The 16,561-nt window shown below is 40.3% G+C and overlaps 1 pseudogene across 1 annotated transcript; it reads right to left on the bottom strand.

Annotated features, from left to right (window-relative positions):
* Positions 1-243: 243 nt before the first annotated feature.
* LOC309374784 (V-type proton ATPase 21 kDa proteolipid subunit c'' pseudogene) lies at positions 244-875 on the bottom strand (annotated as a pseudogene). The gene has a single exon. The product of its transcript is annotated as a V-type proton ATPase 21 kDa proteolipid subunit c'' pseudogene (transcript).
* Positions 876-16,561: the final 15,686 nt, after the last annotated feature.

The raw sequence follows: 16,561 nt of genomic DNA, 5'->3' as shown, positions 1-16,561 counted from the left end.
TCCTCCATACTCTCCACACTGATGTAATCAAGTGCTCTGACACACCATTCATAGGCTTTCCCACTTCTTCGGGGATAATAGCTAGGGCCAGTTCACAGATGCATGTTCATCTAGTGAAGATTTGGATGTGCAAAGGAGCTAGAGATCGGACAGAGAGAACTCTGAAATCACCTCCTATCACCTCAAACAGAGTGCCTTTGGGTGGTTTGGGGTTTACATATTCTGCTGAGAGTTACCCAGAAGTCAAATAATCAATATGTACAGAGTCTGCAGCTGGCAGACAGACATGTTGCCCATTTTCACTTTAGACACCTGCAGGATAGCCACAATGATTGCAAAGAGCCCAATGGCACTGCCCAAGATTTCCACAATGAGGATCTTGACAAAGAGGCTGGCATTCTGGGCATCTGCCAATGCTGCGCCACTGCCCACAATGCCCACACATATACAACAATGTCCATGCCCAAACATGGAGTAGCCTGCATGGTAGTTCCGGGAGCCAATCTCCTTAGGAGTTCCGCCAGAAAATTCCTCAGCCATGTTGGTGATGACGATGGCTATGATAATCCCATAGACGACCACAGCTTCACAAAAGATGGTGCTAACAAGATTTTTTTTGTTTTGATCCTAGGTGCTTTGACACCACTGCCGAGGATGCTGGATCTGGTAATATTAATGCCCCAGGCAGCACCCACCGCTGACAGTGAGATGGCCAGCCCCTTCCCTGCTCAGGATGGACCACAAGTACTGTGAGGTCTCCATCAGGAACCATGCTACATGGAAACGGAAATCAAGGTCAAATATTGTGTAGCAGATTCTGATGCCGGTGTTGGTGGTGGGCATGGCCAGTCCCAGCCCCGAATACAGCAGCGAGAGCCCGGCAGCATGAGAAAGAGCAGACATGCATGCGTAAGGGGGGATTGACAAATAAGGTTTCTCTCAATTTATGCATTATATTTATTTTTAACTCTTGTACATTGCATTGGTGGTTTTCAGAAAAGCAGTGACACACACACATTAGAATAAATATTTTTTCCTAGAAAGTGCAAAGTCATACTTTTTATAAATGGCATTTACTTCCAGGACAAAGTTAGAAAAGCTCTGCACAAGGCGTGATAGTTTGGGCTGTGGGAGTGCATTTCGTTCTCATGAAGTTTGTGATGGGTTAGTGGAATTCCCCCAGCCCAAATTGTTACCCTTTGTGCGTAGCTTTTCTAGCTTTGTCCTGCAAGTAAATGTCTCTCTCATACACAACACACTTTCCAGGAAAAAAAATATTCTTCCCAACATGCATAGGCCACTTTCCCACCACAAGGCTCCCAAAACAGGTATGGTCATGCGTTAGCATTTAAGCCAAACTATTATATTCCTCTTACATCATTGTGTCCTTTCTTGATTTTCAAAAACTTATTTGGGGTGACTTAAGAAGTGGAGGAAACACAGTTCAATCTTCTAATGCCAACACTCTACCTTGGCTAAGCTACTTTATTCCCCAATGAATATTTTTGTGCAACCATATTCTTGACACGATCTTCACCTGTTCTTAGTTACATTTTTTTGAAATCCCAGCTCTTGGCTCTGATCTTTCACCACCATCTATTCCTTTAAGTGAGTTTTTTAAAAAAATACAAAAAATAAAAAACAACATGGAAGCAGAATGGACCATTTATGCATAATCTCACAGTTCATATCTGTAGAGCAATAACTCATTCAGGCACCTTAATGTGGAAAGTACAGTAGCAAACGTAATCACCAGAGTTTAAACTTTGTAAATGTAAAGGAGGTATATCAAATTCCACAAAGTGATCCCATATTTTTACAGAGTGCTGACAAAATCTACAAGAGGCAGCAGGTCATCTGAAGGTTGCTCACACTCTCGGCAGCATTACAGTCACTTTCATTACACAAGCTGGAACCTTTAGCGACGTGGAATTTTTAGACTAAGCACTGGAATCCGCAAGCTCCCATAAATTCAGATTGATGTGCAAGAACTCTGTGAAGAAAATGACTTCCCAAATTTTACTACTGTTGAAAAATAAAATTCTTACCAAAAGAATTATTAACCAGGAAATGCTTTTAAATTAATTGTGTGCATCTTTCAAGTACATGCATTTTTTTTCCTGCAGCATATCAAGTACTACCAACTTATTCTGGAAATATTGCTGTATTCTGAAGGAAGGACACTGAAAAAGCACTCTTAATTTGGTTTTAAAGAATATAATTATATTTGTTGAGCAGCCTATAAAGCCATCTTATTGATAAATAAAAACCCATAAGCTGGACAACTTAAGTTTGATGCTCCAGTAGGCTGCCATTCAGCTAGGAATCCTTCTGTCTTTAAATAAGGGACAATGCGCATCTAGCTCAAAAGAAAGCTATGCTTTCAATTAATAATCTTGAAAACATCTTTCTTTACATGCTGTCAGAAAAAAGAAATTTCAAACCCTGTGTTGCATACTCACTTAATTTCTAATATCTACTACTGATCTACTGTGGTGGATAGAAATATGGAGGCCTATAGTACCAAAATACACTGAGAATCATGGGGAAAGATTTTTACTCTGTATATCTTACCCTCCACAAGGAATTGAAGAGCAGTATCTGTCCCAAACCTGATTTGGAAACCTGGTTGAATTGGGTAGCCTATGTTCATTACCCTAAATGTATTCTTCTCATCACTGTGCCAAGGAGGTTATGGAAGACTGAACAATTGTTTGACCACAGTGATTTTATTGGATGTGGACTAATAAATAGATGCCTGGTCCTGACTAGATGGAGGTTCTTTGGGTTGGTCAGTAAAGACACTAATCAGGGATTGGGGGCCCAGTTTGTTCTGGATGGGGTTACATTCTCTTTAAAGGACTAGGTATGAACTTGGGGGGAGGGGTGTTCTGGATCTGGCATTACTCTTGGAGGGCCTGGTGTCTCATCCAAGAGTGCCTTTTACAGCTTTCCTTGAAAAGGTGGATTTGGCTCCAGTGATCCATGCCTTAATCACCTCCTGCTTAAGTTACTGAAGTCTGTTCTCTGTGGGGCTACCATTGAGGAGTGATAGGAAACTTTAGCTAATGCAAAATGTGGCAGTCAGATTATTGCAGATTGTAGAACACTGGTCTTATATCAATTGCATTGGCTTTCTGTTTGTTTCCAAGCAAAATTATTGCACAGAGCCCTAAATAGTGTCATGCAGACACTACAATAAACCTGCATACATGCAGAGTACTGATCGCACCATAAGCACCCATCTTGAAGCACTCTAAAACAGGGGGAAAACAGTATTGAAACCAGAGAACAGAATTAAAAACCCATCAAAAGCCAGGTGAAACAAACTAAGAGTTACAGCCTGCCTCAAAGATGCAGCCTAAGGTGGGAGTTACACAACTGGGATGCTGCTACAAAAAAGACTCTGTCCTGGGTATTCACCAGCCTAGCTGTTATTGGGGAAGGGATATATAGCAGGGCTTCTGATAGAAATTATAAATATTGATCAGGTTCATATGGGAGATATCGGTATTTCAGGTATCTTGGCCTAAAACCATTTATCAGCAGAATGTCAGTCACTATTGTCCCCTGCTTAAGCCAGATCTACACTTTTCAGTGGAAGCACCCTTCTTGGTGGTGGCGCCCACCCTATGGAACACCCTCCCATCCAATGTCAAGGAAACAAACATCTATATGGCTTTTAGAAGACACCTTAAGGCAGCAGCCCACAGGGAAGTTTTTAATGGTTGAGGTTTTTTGTGTTTTAATACTTTGCTTGAAGCCGCCCAGAGTGACTGGGGCAAGCCAGTGAGATGGATGGCATATTATTAATGTTGCTGTTGTTGTTGTTGTTACTGTTACTATCTACATTGTTGATATTATAATGTGTAATGTTTATTTCTATATTACATACTACCCTGTGGGCCCTTATAGGCAGAATGATAATTAAGAAATACTTTTAATAATTCTATCATAATCAGCATCATCTGTAGGTGGTGGTCTAGAAATACACAGAAGCTGTTTTGAACTAAAACATATTGGATCTAAAACCAGTGGTTACTCTGTTGGTCATTTAATAAGCAGGGAGACATATTTCCAGCATCTTAAACATGAAAGTCAAGCAATGATCACTGACTGTCAGAAAAGCAATCCATAATGCAGATCACACACAAAACAATAAGTACCCAGTGTTTCTTCTGTAAATAGGACTAATATTTAATCAATACTGTCTTCAACAGCAATGTGCGTTCTAATGAAAGCACTTCGACTTCTCAGGTTTTGACAAATACCATTGATTAAGCTGGTATGGGAGGGAAATCCAAACTACATTTAAAATTAAGTGCTAGCATCAAGCATTGAAAATTGTGTTTATGGTAAGTTTCAAATGTTATTAGGACATATTAGCGAAATCCAATGTTTCAAAGTATTGTCAGTGGTCAAAACCAATTGATTCCATGTTCAGAAATGGCCACCAGTCATTCAAGCATAGTATTGGATGCAAGCACCATTTGTTGTTGTTGTTGTTGCTTATCTGTTTTAGAATTTGTTTAGAACCTTTAGCACTGGAATGGTACCCCCTGCAAAACAAAAAACCCACTTTGTTCTTATTTCACAAATTCAGGGCCAGTCCAACCAGTGGGCAGAATGAAGCAGCTGCCTCAGGCAAGATATGGTGGGAGGGCAGTGGCAGCAGCTCTCCAACCATTCCTCCTATGCTCTCTGGCAGTTCCCCTCTATTGGAGGACAAATCTTGGAAATAGATTTTTACAGGATGATTTGTTGCATTTCTCTAGAATAAAATAAAATAACAATCAACTCAATATAGTTGTCTATATATCTTTGGTATTATTTTGCTCCAGAGGGGAGAAGAGAGACATAGCTGCTTTTTTCTACTTTTAAATGAGAAACACAGCATTGCTGCAGCCATGAAGCATCAAATTTCCAAGCACAAAAACAGTCATTTTAATTGGGTCAGCCTATTGAATCTTTAAATCAAATTCTGTACTCATTAGGATCAGAATTCCGTATCGTTTTTGGACATCATAGCATAAATGAAAACAGGCAAATCCAGCAATTACACCCTTCTAAAAGCCACAGACAGAATTCTTTTTATTAGATATACCATAGGCATATCAAAAATAATTTACCTATAGACATGGTTTTGGTTGTTTTTTACAATTTGTTTGAGATCCCTTTGCAAATCATCTAATTAAAGCCATTTCTCTGGGGGTTTTTTTGTATAGTTAAGTACTTAATTCATTCTGGAGGTCCGTTCTTAACCTGAAACTGTTCTTAACCTGAAGCACCACTTTAGCTAATGGGGCCTCCTGCTGCCGCTGCACCCAATTTCTGTTCTTATCCTGAAGCAAAGTTCTTAACCTGAAGCACTATTTCTGGGTTAGCGGAGTCTGTAACCTGAAGCGTATGTAACCCGAGGTACCACTGTATATGAATTTCCCAGGACGCCCGGTGAGCTGCTAATACAGGCATCCCCAACCTCCGGCCCTCCAGATGTTTTGGCCTACAATGCAGTTCTTATGAATAGACTCTCCAGCCTGCTTAATAATCCACAAATAATGCAACTGTTCATCTAATATAAGCAGTACGCTTTGAAAAGCCCTCTTAATTCCTTTACCCTTATGAGCTTTATTCCGATAGTGAGTATTTATTGTTGCAACCATAGCAATAAAAATATTTATTGGCAGCAGTGATGCAAATTGTAAACAACCATCTGTCTTTGGTTTCTTTCACTATGTTCCTTCAACATTTTTATAACATCAGTGTAATAAAGTTCAGGAAGAAGATAGCACTGAAATAACTCTTTGAACAGCTTTCTGGCATAGGACTTAGTATGAGCCAGCGTTTCAAAACTTCTCTGCTTCTCTGCTTCTTCCATGGACCTGTCTATTCTGCTGTGATAGGAGCAGGTAAAGCCCTCTTTCATCTCTCAAATAAGGAATATTGTGAAACGACCCTGCTGTTCCTGAACCCACGCAAACTCATCACTATGATCACACCTGTCATCATTCTGTTTTGTAACATGGACACCATAGCTTGGGTTGATCCCATTGGAAATGTTATGCTACTGGATCTACACCAGTGCAGACTTTTCTTTCAGTGCAGATGTTGTTAGACTACAACCTCTTTCATCCCTGCCCATTAGCCAAGCTTGCCGGGGCTGATGTGAGTAAGAATCCAACAATATCTGAAGGGCTACAGGTTCTACACACTTGCTTTTAACTATTAACTTTTTGATGTTTGTGTAAATACTGGCCCAGTTCAGATGTATAACCAAGCTATGGTTTAGGGTTACAAGAAGGAGACTTCAAGAAGCCTTGTACTCATGCAAAGCAATTCTCCCTGTTCTTCTGTTCCTGCTTTGATACAAATTGTAGCATGTACCGGTATATGTTTGTGTGGCTGATCTAAACCTGCAGATTATGAGTTTCACTTGTCCTTCAAACCAGGTTTAGAAATAATGGTTTGATCTTGATTTCTAATCTTGGACTGCAGAGCAAGTGCAAACCATGGTTTGAGTGAATGGGCAAGCCATGATTTCCCTCAAACCAAAACAGAGAGAAAATTGTCATAAATGAGGAGATGGGAAATGCCCTGAACAGTTATTCTTGTAGCATGGCTTGGTGTTATGTCTGAACCAGTCACTCCATACTGAGAAAAATGCTAGGGCAAGAAACATTTTACATTATAAACCAAGCCTGAGTTGAAATCACATTCCTTTCATTGGTATATTGTCAGACGGCATGATTTACTTGAATAGGTGGAGAAGAAACTTTGATCAAACCATCAAATTTTATCATCTGTAGACAAAACTGAGGTAGATTTCTAATTAAATTATTTGATTCCCATATTATCCAAGCAGCCATGCTGGCTGCAGTTGATAGAAATTGTTGTCGAAAACATTGAGATGACACCAGGTTGGTAAATACTGATCTAGAACTCCAACTCATACATAGCTTGAGTTCAACAATGTTCTTGAAGTCTCTCCCTCAGTATCAACCCGAGAAGATGAGACCACATTTAAAGCTCAGCAGGTGTTACATCAGCAAATAGTACAGTCAGGGCTTTCTGAGATGTGGCTTCAGCTATGTGGAAGATGTATATTTTAAGAAGGCTCTAAAATGTCCTTTTTGGGGGGGGCGTGTTGAGTTGATTAAGCTGTTTTACTGAGATATTACCCAAATGCAATTTAATTTCTGTTTAAACTTTTATCAACCTTTAATGTTGTGATGATTTTTGAATTCTGAAGCTTGGTAAGACTGAGCGCTTATTAATAAGGAAAAGAATATATAAAGAGAGACCACAGAAGCATAATCCTTGTGGAAGGTCTCCTGAGCAAGCTCTGTTGGGAGGCGTTCATTTCAGTGGGCTTATACAGCAGAACTCCCAGGCTGATAGTGCCATAAATGAATAAGCAAATTATCACAACATTAAGAGTGTCTCACTAATTTCCCCCCTTTGTATTTGCTTCACGGTGTGGCTATGAACTCCACCTGTAAACACTGCAAGTACAAGAATGGATCAGAGAGACCTCAGCAGTTAGATTCTCAGATTGTGTGTACCATGGTAAAAAGACTGAGATGCATGGGAGAAAGCAGAGGCATTGTTCAGCCCTTAAAAGACCCAGGACATAGGCCCATGACACAAAATTCCATAAAACTTGCATGTGCTAATTTATACATATAATGAACATTTAGGGCAACATTCAGAGTGAAAATTTCACTTTAAGCAAAAGAAAACGCTTTTACGTTTAAGAGGGGGGAGGAAGGGGCAGAAGGTCCCAGGCTCGATGCAAAAGGCCTCGGCTTGGCCCCTAGACAACCTGCTAACAATGCCCCCGAAGAACAGAATTACTTTTCTTCTATTTGTTTATTCATTACTAAAGCAGAGTTTCTTTTGGAACCATTTAACTCGCTATATGCAGTGAGTTTTTCAATCATGTCTATACCTTGTGTATCCACTTCACTCTTTTCTGATTTAATTGACTTGAGTTAATAAAATTTAACAGCAAAGCATAGATCAAGTGGAAAGAAGCACTTTAGGAGACGTGTTTCCCTCCTCGAGCATTTGATATATAGAGAGCACAGTTTAGATAGAAGAGCAGGGAAATGTAGCTTAAAAAGTAGACAAAGCACCTTCTCCCGATTACCCTGACAATGGGAGTGAATTTGAAAAATGGAGAAGATAGGGATTTGGAATGGTAAAAAAATCTAACAAACTTGAGGAGATATTAAACTGAAGAGCTTTTGAGCTTATATGTATTTGAGATGCTTGGATAATATAGCACAATAGACAATCCTGATATCCTGCATTAATATTTTTTAGTGGTTTGGCTTTGCAATAGCTAGTTGACGGCTTTGAGATCTTACTGTGTTTTAATTTGTTATAAGGAACTACTGTATATTTGTATCTTGCTGTACTCCACTCTGGGTTTATTCACGGTGAAGGTTGGGGTAGAAATGTCCAGCTCCGAGGGCCTTTTGCAGTTCCCTCATTGCGAGAAGTGAAGCTACAGGGAACCAGGCAGAGGGCCTTCTCCATAGTGGTGCCTGCCGTGTGGAACGCCCTCCCGCCAGATGTCAAGGAAATAAACAACTATCTGACTTTTAGAAGACATCTGAAGGCAGCCCTGTTTAGGAAAGTTTTTAATGTTTGATGTTGTCACTTTTTTATTATTAATATTCTGTTGGGAGCTGCCCAGAGTGGCTGGCGAAACCCAGCCAGATGGGCAGGGTATAAATAAATTATTATTATTATTATTATTATTATTATTATTATTATTATTGAATTAATCATTGTGTGACAGATGAATTATAGAATCATAGACTTACAGAGCTGGAAGGGACCCAAAGAGTCATATAGTCCAAACCCCTGCAATGTGGAAAGCTTGCTGAGGGGGCTGAACAACTTACGATGATAGGAGGCAAGAAAAATAAAACAAATCCACTGTGGCTATTGGTCATTGGTTTTTTTAATGTTAACTGGCCAGTCACCATCTCTCAATCAAACCATGCTGGGGGTTGTTAGGAAACGAACATGAAATAAAACTGCCAATATCATAATGTGGTTATACAAATCTATCATACAAGCACATTTGGAATACTGTGTCCTGTTCTGGTCACTTCACTTCAAAAAGGATATTGTAGACTTGGAAAAGATTCAGAAAAGGGCAACCAAAAGGATGAAGGGGTTAGAGCGACTCCCCCAGGAAGACTGGTGGCAGCATTTGCAACTTTTTAGCTTAGGTAAAAAGTAAGTAAGAGGTGACAAAATGGAAATTGATAAAATTATGCTTGGCATGGTGAAAGTGGTTAGAGAAAATCCCCACCCCAGTCTCATGACCCTATAACTCATGGGCATCCAATGAAGGAGAATGTTGGAAGATTCTGGACAGACAGAAGAAAGGACTTCCTCCCTCATGACATTGGTTAAACTATGAAATTTGCTCCCACAGAAAGCAGTGTAACCAAATAACTGAGGCCCAATAACTAGCATTTACTGGTTGGTGCTTTTAAATCCATCTCTAGCTTATAGCCTTCAAAACTTCAATGCTGAAGAGGTAGATATTTCTGAAGTTTAACTTTGGGGGTAGGGATCAAAAGCGTATTCACCGAATAGTCTGTATGGCTATTCCATTTCAAAATAAGAGTTTCAGAGGAAAAGATTCAAGAGGAAATACTGAATCAATAGTGGATCCAGAAAAGCCTTTTGGAAGGCATCAATGTATCTGTGCAGCTTTTCAAACTGCTCAAGTTTCAAATGCAAAGCTCAGAATGTTTTAAATTGTGACTGAGCTTATTCCATAATTTCCATACATTTAAATAGCTGCTTGACGAGAACTGTTGAGAACTATTGAACTCTCTCTTCGGCGATCACTCATAGCCGAGTAAGATTGTCTTCCATGAACACGGTCTTAATAGTGTGCCTGTAGGTGATTGTGGAGGCTAATTCTGGATCCACACTTCCTTCCACAGTGAGGACAAAGGTTTCTGTGCAGGAGTTGATCATGGTGAAGTTGACATGATTTAAAGTGTTGAAGGCCTTAGTCAGGTCAATTAACGCCATATACAGGCGTTTGGCTCTGCATTTTCCTTGAAGCTGTCAAGCAGTGAAAATCATGTCCACAGTCCCCCTAGAAGGTCAAAAACCATTTTGGGATTGAGGAAGGGTAGCCTCGGATATAGTTAGAAGATGGCTTGCTAAGATCCTTGCAAGAATTTTGCTGGCTGCAGCTAATAAAGAGATGCCTCAGTAGTTTCTGCAATCTGTTCTATCGCCTTTCTTAAAAAGGTTGATAATTTTGGCATCCCTAATGTCTGCTGGGATCTCCTCTCCCAGATTTTTTCCATGAGCTTGTGTTGCATCTAAGGGGTTAAACATAGTATTCAGGTTTTTTCTATGAGCTGGTGCTGCATCTAAGGGGTTAAACTTACTATTCAGAGCTGAGCCAATTTTACTTGGTGTTTTTCTGCACTGCAGTGAAAGTTAATTCATTCTAAAGCAGAGAGCTTTCCAGCAGCATTGTTAATATTATAATGTTCTTTTGCAGCACAGGCCTAGCTAGCTTATTAGATGGAGGAAAACCTAGAGATGTGCTGACAAGCAGGGTTCAACATTCTGTACTGGCAGTGGACGGGGGGGGGGGAGATATTTTTAATCAAAGTTGCTCTGTTTGATTTTCTATACAAAATCAAAAGTGTCTTCCTAAGTTCCAAAGGCAGAGTTGTTAGCAGTTCAGCTAAAAGGCAGCTTATGTACATCAGCATTAAAAAATAAAAATAAAACAAGGCCTTTTGATGAGAGTCTAACCTGAAATTGTTTAATTAAAGACAAAATATGCTAGGGAATGGTACAAGGCAAAAGCCAAGCATCAGTTTTGCTGCTTCAGACAACAGAAAACGAAATGAACAGTTTCAGAATGACTGGTGCAGAAAATACAAAAAAGAGTGGGGGGAGGTTTACACTGCAGCGACGGTGCAACAAAATTCTGCAGGGATGAAGAGAAGGCTGACAGCATACTTGAGGTGTAATTCATTCCTTGAACATTCACATTCCTATCTCAGCACTGGCAGCCTGATAAAAAGAGAACCAGTTTATTAACAATACACACAGGTTTCCAGGAATGTCATCTCCCTGGGTAAATCTGAGCAGTAGGTTAGTAGGCAGTAAATGACTCATGGGCCAGTATATTTAACAAACCACACGGCCTCAATTGTGCACGACCTGGCATTAACTTAAGGCTAATTCGCACATGCATGTTCAACATTTGATGACTCTTAGCTGATTGACTAGCCTCCATCAAAAAGAACTGTGCTTTGAGGGGCAACAGATGACACTAGCGCCTTCCCCACTCCCGGCAATAATTCGTCTGTGATGACTAATTTGGAAATAATTGACATGTGTGCAAACAGGTTCTTATAGTGACATTAGCTGAAGATTATGTGCACAAATGTGGTAACAAATCTATGTAGCTCTAGCAAGCTTGTTAACAGTCTAAGTGTAACCAGCCCAGGCAGGTTGAATGCTAAGTGCAATATTTTCCCCAAACAGATTATATTTGATTCTAAAACTAATTAACTTAAGGAATTTCACAGAAGGGGAATGACCATTCAAAACTGGGAAGAGAAGACCTCAGCTGATTTTTGCTGTTTCTCCCATCCATCATCAATCTTCTACTCCTCATCCTGTTCAGAAGGGCTTCTCAACCCCACAAGAGGCTTTCCAGGGTTTGTAGGTGACTATTTATGGGGAAGGGAAAGGGAAAGTATTCTTCTGTGAGCTTCCTTAAATTAGCTCATCTTAGGATCAAAGCCAGTGGTCTTAAATGAGCAAGAACAAGACCCCAAGCATAGATTGCCAACATGGTGCCTGTGAGTGAGATGGTGCCCTTGAATCTTTCTCTGGCATGCATGAAGCACATTGAGGTCCCATCTCACTGCCCCGCGGTCATGTGTGGTTACAATTCTTCTCCCTTAAAAAGGAGGTAGAATTGAAGGAGGAAGTTGGAAGAGTAACATTCTTTCCAACTTACTCTTTCAGCTCTGTATGCTTTTCAGAGCTCAGATGAATCCCAATAGATCTAACTTTAACACAGCCCCCTCAGAAAAGTAAATAAATGGCTGAAGTTACAAAAAGATGACAGAGGGCAAAACGTTTATGGCACTTTCACAAAACACCTGTTCCTCAAAATTTTAACAAGCAGGATACACATTTTTTTCTGGATTGTAACCCACAGCATACACTAATATCCACAGTCAAACCCTCAGATCTCTCCCCTCCGGCTTTGCCTCACCTATTGCGATATTAGCTTTAGCATTTGTAAGCTGCCTTGGAAGGAATTCTTTCCTGAAAGACGAGATACAAATAATAGTAATAAAAGTAAGAACAATATGACACAAAAAAGCTACATACACTTGTATAAATCTGAAGCAAAACATAGAAATATTTTTCCTTTTACATGTTGTTCTCCCAGGGAATATGATAAGTAAGACGGTGTTGTCCATCATGCAGTTATTTTTATCTCTTCCTTTTCCTTCCATGCTCTAGGCAACTCTGGTCCATGAAAGTTGATGTTTGTGAATGATAAATATTTAAATAATATGATTAACTATTCAATGTAAAACTGGGGAGAGGGGACTCTAATCAGTTGACAGGTCTACCTAAAATATTTTAAGCAATATTTCATTTTCCCATTACTTGTATTTTTTTCAAAACTCTCTCCCCGGCTTCCTGTTTCCTTGTCCCTCCAATAAATGGACAGAACAGTTCCAAAAATCTTGGTTTTTTTAAAAAAAAACTTCTTTCAGTTAATTTAGATAATTATGCTGTTTGCCAGATTTTCCTTATGCAGCCTCCCCAATCAATATTTTTACATTTTCCCATTTTTAGCTATTACCAGTATTCATTTGGATACTACCAGCTATTATATTACCAAATTCCCATTGGAAATGTGACAATAAATCATCACTCAAAAGTGTTCATATAATTCATTTATTATTCATTTTGCAATTCATTCATTTATTTCCCAGCCAAAATCCCCAAACATCTTACAAGATAAAATGCATGAAATAAATTACAACAAAAGCAAAATACAACAAAAAAATAGCTCCTAGGGATGAGCAAGGGGTGCGGGTGGGGGGATCAGTTCCAATAAACTTGGATGTAGTACCATCCAGGTATTTGGGACTAAAACTTGACTATTAAGCATGCTGGCTGCAATAGAAGGAAGCTGTTGTTGGCATTATTTCTAGGGCAGCATGTTGGTCCTTGCACTAAACAACTAGAACACAAAAGTCTCCCTAAATTTGAAGGGCAAAGGCTGCCCTATAAGCACAGAGAGTGGCATGGAATCTAGTGGGACCTTACTTGGGAGGGTGTTCCAAACAGTGGCTATAAGAAGAGATAAATCCCTCTGCCTGGTCGGCTGTGACTCTTCAGAGGAAATGGCATCAACAATAAGGCCTATCTTGGAGAGATTAAGGAATGGGAAAGGATATACTGAAGAAGTTAAGGGATGAGAAAGGATATGTTGAAGGTGATGTTCCTTTAGATGTCCACTATTCAGACAACTTAAAGCAGGAGGGGGAAGCCTATAGCCCTCCAGATGTTGTTAGACTGCAAATCTCCTCAGCTCCAGCAGCATGGCCAATAGTTAGGGATGATGGAAGTTCTCCAGCAACATCTGGAGGGCCTCAGGTTAAATGTTAAAAAAAGGGGGAAGACTGTTCAGTTTCTGTTAATTGATTCTCATGAAAACTTACAGATTCTGGCTTCACACAATTAACTCAAGGCAGTGTCAATTTTCTCTTGGCAGAAAGCCAAGGTCTGCTTGACCTAGAAACTACTTACTCTGATTGGTTAACGACCAGCACTCAACTCTGTTATCTAGGAATGCTAGCACAGTTTAGTGTGTGTTGGGGGTGTGTTAGGAGTAGAAGTGCTGTGTATGGTTAAGAGAGAGAGAAAGAAAGGATTTATTTTGCTTTGTTTTGTATGCAGAAACTCTGCTGGTTTTATTTTTCCTTTTAATAAATCCTGTAAATAGTTATTCTGAGTCTAGCTGACTAGTCATTCCACCTCAACTAGCTTCTTCGCTGTGCAGGAAAACTCTGCTACGTTTGGGCTAAAGCCATTAGAGCTATGCCTGACACTTCAAAGTTCCAAGAAAGACATCTCGCTGCAATCCCACTTACTTAATTTTCTGAAAATGAAGTCTTATTTGGATGTCCACTCCAATGATCAACAATCCACATGATTTACATTAACAACCATGAGGAAGGGAGAGTGGAGCTGCACCAACTGGCTTCACTCCCCCCCTGTTGTGTTATAGTGAAGGGCCATGGCTCAGTATTACAGCAGCTGCATTGCATGCAGAAGGTCCCAGCTTCAATCCCTGGCATTTCCAGGTGGGTCTGGAAGAACCTCGCTGCCTGAAACCCTGGAGATCTGCTTCTGGTCAGTGTAGACAACTACTCAGCTAGATTGACCAATGGTCTCAGCCTGTACAAGGCAGCTTCCTACATTTTCCATCAACTCTGCTGTCCACACAAAGAGAAATCCTTGCAGAGGAAAGCCTGTTGCAGGCAGATCAGGCTTCACCATTGCAATGGGAACCTACTCAGATACAGCCAACTCGCCTCTACAGATGTTGGCAGGAGAGAACGTGTTCTCATTCAAAGAGAGCACGTGTTGTGGTGGGGTCTGCCAGGCCACCCCTCTGTTGCCAGGCGGGAAAGTATAGATGATCTTTGGCAGTGATTGGTGTATTGAGTTGCTGGGGTAAATTCGATGTTGCCAATTTGGGGGAGGGATCAGAGGTTTCATATGCAGGGCATGCAGCTTGGGGCTTCCTCTTTTGCTGCATGCATCGGATCACCCGCCCACCCTCCCTAATTTCAGGTCTTGTGCGTTGACCTTGCTATGCCTGTCATGGGGTCATCTGCCGTTGGGGCAGGGGCCTGGTAGGAATTTTGTCCATTTGGTTGATTGGCTGGTGCCATTTGGTTTTTGCCTACTGCGTAGCAAATCGTCACAACTTGTAAGGTTGCAGTTAGGTATTGGTTAAAAAAATGGTTTAAGAATTATGCCAAAAACCTTAAACAAAAATTCTGTGTGAATTTGTGTTTTATTTGGGACCCTGAGGCTTGGGGACCTCGACACGCAACCAACAGAAATGCAAAGAAGGCTATCAGGCACAGTCCCTGTCTCCCCCTCCAGTCACTACTCAATTGCATTGAGTGCATGTCCAAATAGGACATGATGAAGGTATTGGTGATGCTGGTTAATGTTATTTTAAAAAAAACCTAAGGTACTTGGGTGAACTGGCACTTTCTCTGCCCATTGCCCACAATTACCACTGAGTTCACTGCAGGGAACGTTTCCTGAGGCCGTCCATATACCTGGGAGGTTCTGCTTCTTCTGCAGAGCAGGGCAAGAGGGAAGATCACACAGAAGGCGCTGCCTGAGATCCTGCTGCAACCCAGCACCTTGAAAGCTTTTCAGGCTCTCTCTCTTTCCCTGAGCATGTCAGGGAGGGGAGGGGAGGCCGTCTGCAGTGACATCTCTCAGAAGCACAATTTCTCTCGGGAGGCCAGCACCACCGCACTCCTTGTTACAATCCTTCTTTCAGAAACTGATTTGTTTTGTGCTGTTTTCTATTCACATCACAATCCAATCAAACTGTAGAATATAGGAAAGATCAAAGCAGTACAGCATACACATCTACAGTAATTCACAAAATATATGAGGCATTAAAATTTTCATTTCTCATTCTTGAAAGAAAAAACATAAAGGTAACAGAAAATGATGCGGGATATGAATCTATCCCTGAGACAATGATTGCAGCAAGAAGTAGAAACTGTATAAGCCAACTGCTCCTTTCTTGTTAGATCCCCTTTATCACTAAAGAGAGGGACTTTTTTCATAAAAAAACAACAACCCTCCTTTCCACAGTCACCTGGCATGGCGATATAAAATCTGGAAAGGACAAGTTCCTATTACAGCTGGAATGGACCTTTAAAAAAACTCAATTCCACTAGATAAAACAAATTTTCTTACAAGCAAATCAAGAAAAATGTTCTTACACATTTGTGGGGTATTTATTTTGGTTTAGCAAAGGAATTAGTGGAGATGAAGCATATTTCCCAACCTGCTGCTGTTCCACATTCTTAGCCCCCTTCCAACTTTGAATACTTATAAAATCATTTTTGCATGTGCAACAAAGGGTGGACAGATATGTCAGTGTTGACTTCTCTCAGTTTCTCATTTTTCCAATCTTCAGTTTGCCTCTTTTTAAAGGTTCTTGTGAAAATTCACCCACATTGTAGTGCATATTTCTCCCAAAATACAAATTTCAGCAAGCAATCTTGCCTAAAACAATGCATTTTTGTATGTTGTTTTCACTGTTTTCAGATCATATAAATCTTTTGAATTTTACTACAGTGTGCATTTTATGCACACATTCTCTTAATATATACCTTTTTGGACATTTTTGGTGCATTGCAAAATCTAGAGAATTTCTAAGGATAGCTGCATTTTGATTCACATCTTGTTTTGTGAACTG

This window comes from Podarcis melisellensis, assembly GCF_964234715.1.
Source record: "Podarcis melisellensis genome assembly, chromosome: 7".
Lineage (NCBI taxonomy): Eukaryota > Metazoa > Chordata > Lepidosauria > Squamata > Lacertidae > Podarcis > Podarcis melisellensis.
The sequence above is the reverse complement of the archived record's forward strand: the minus strand, read 5'-3'. Positions and strand labels throughout refer to the sequence as shown.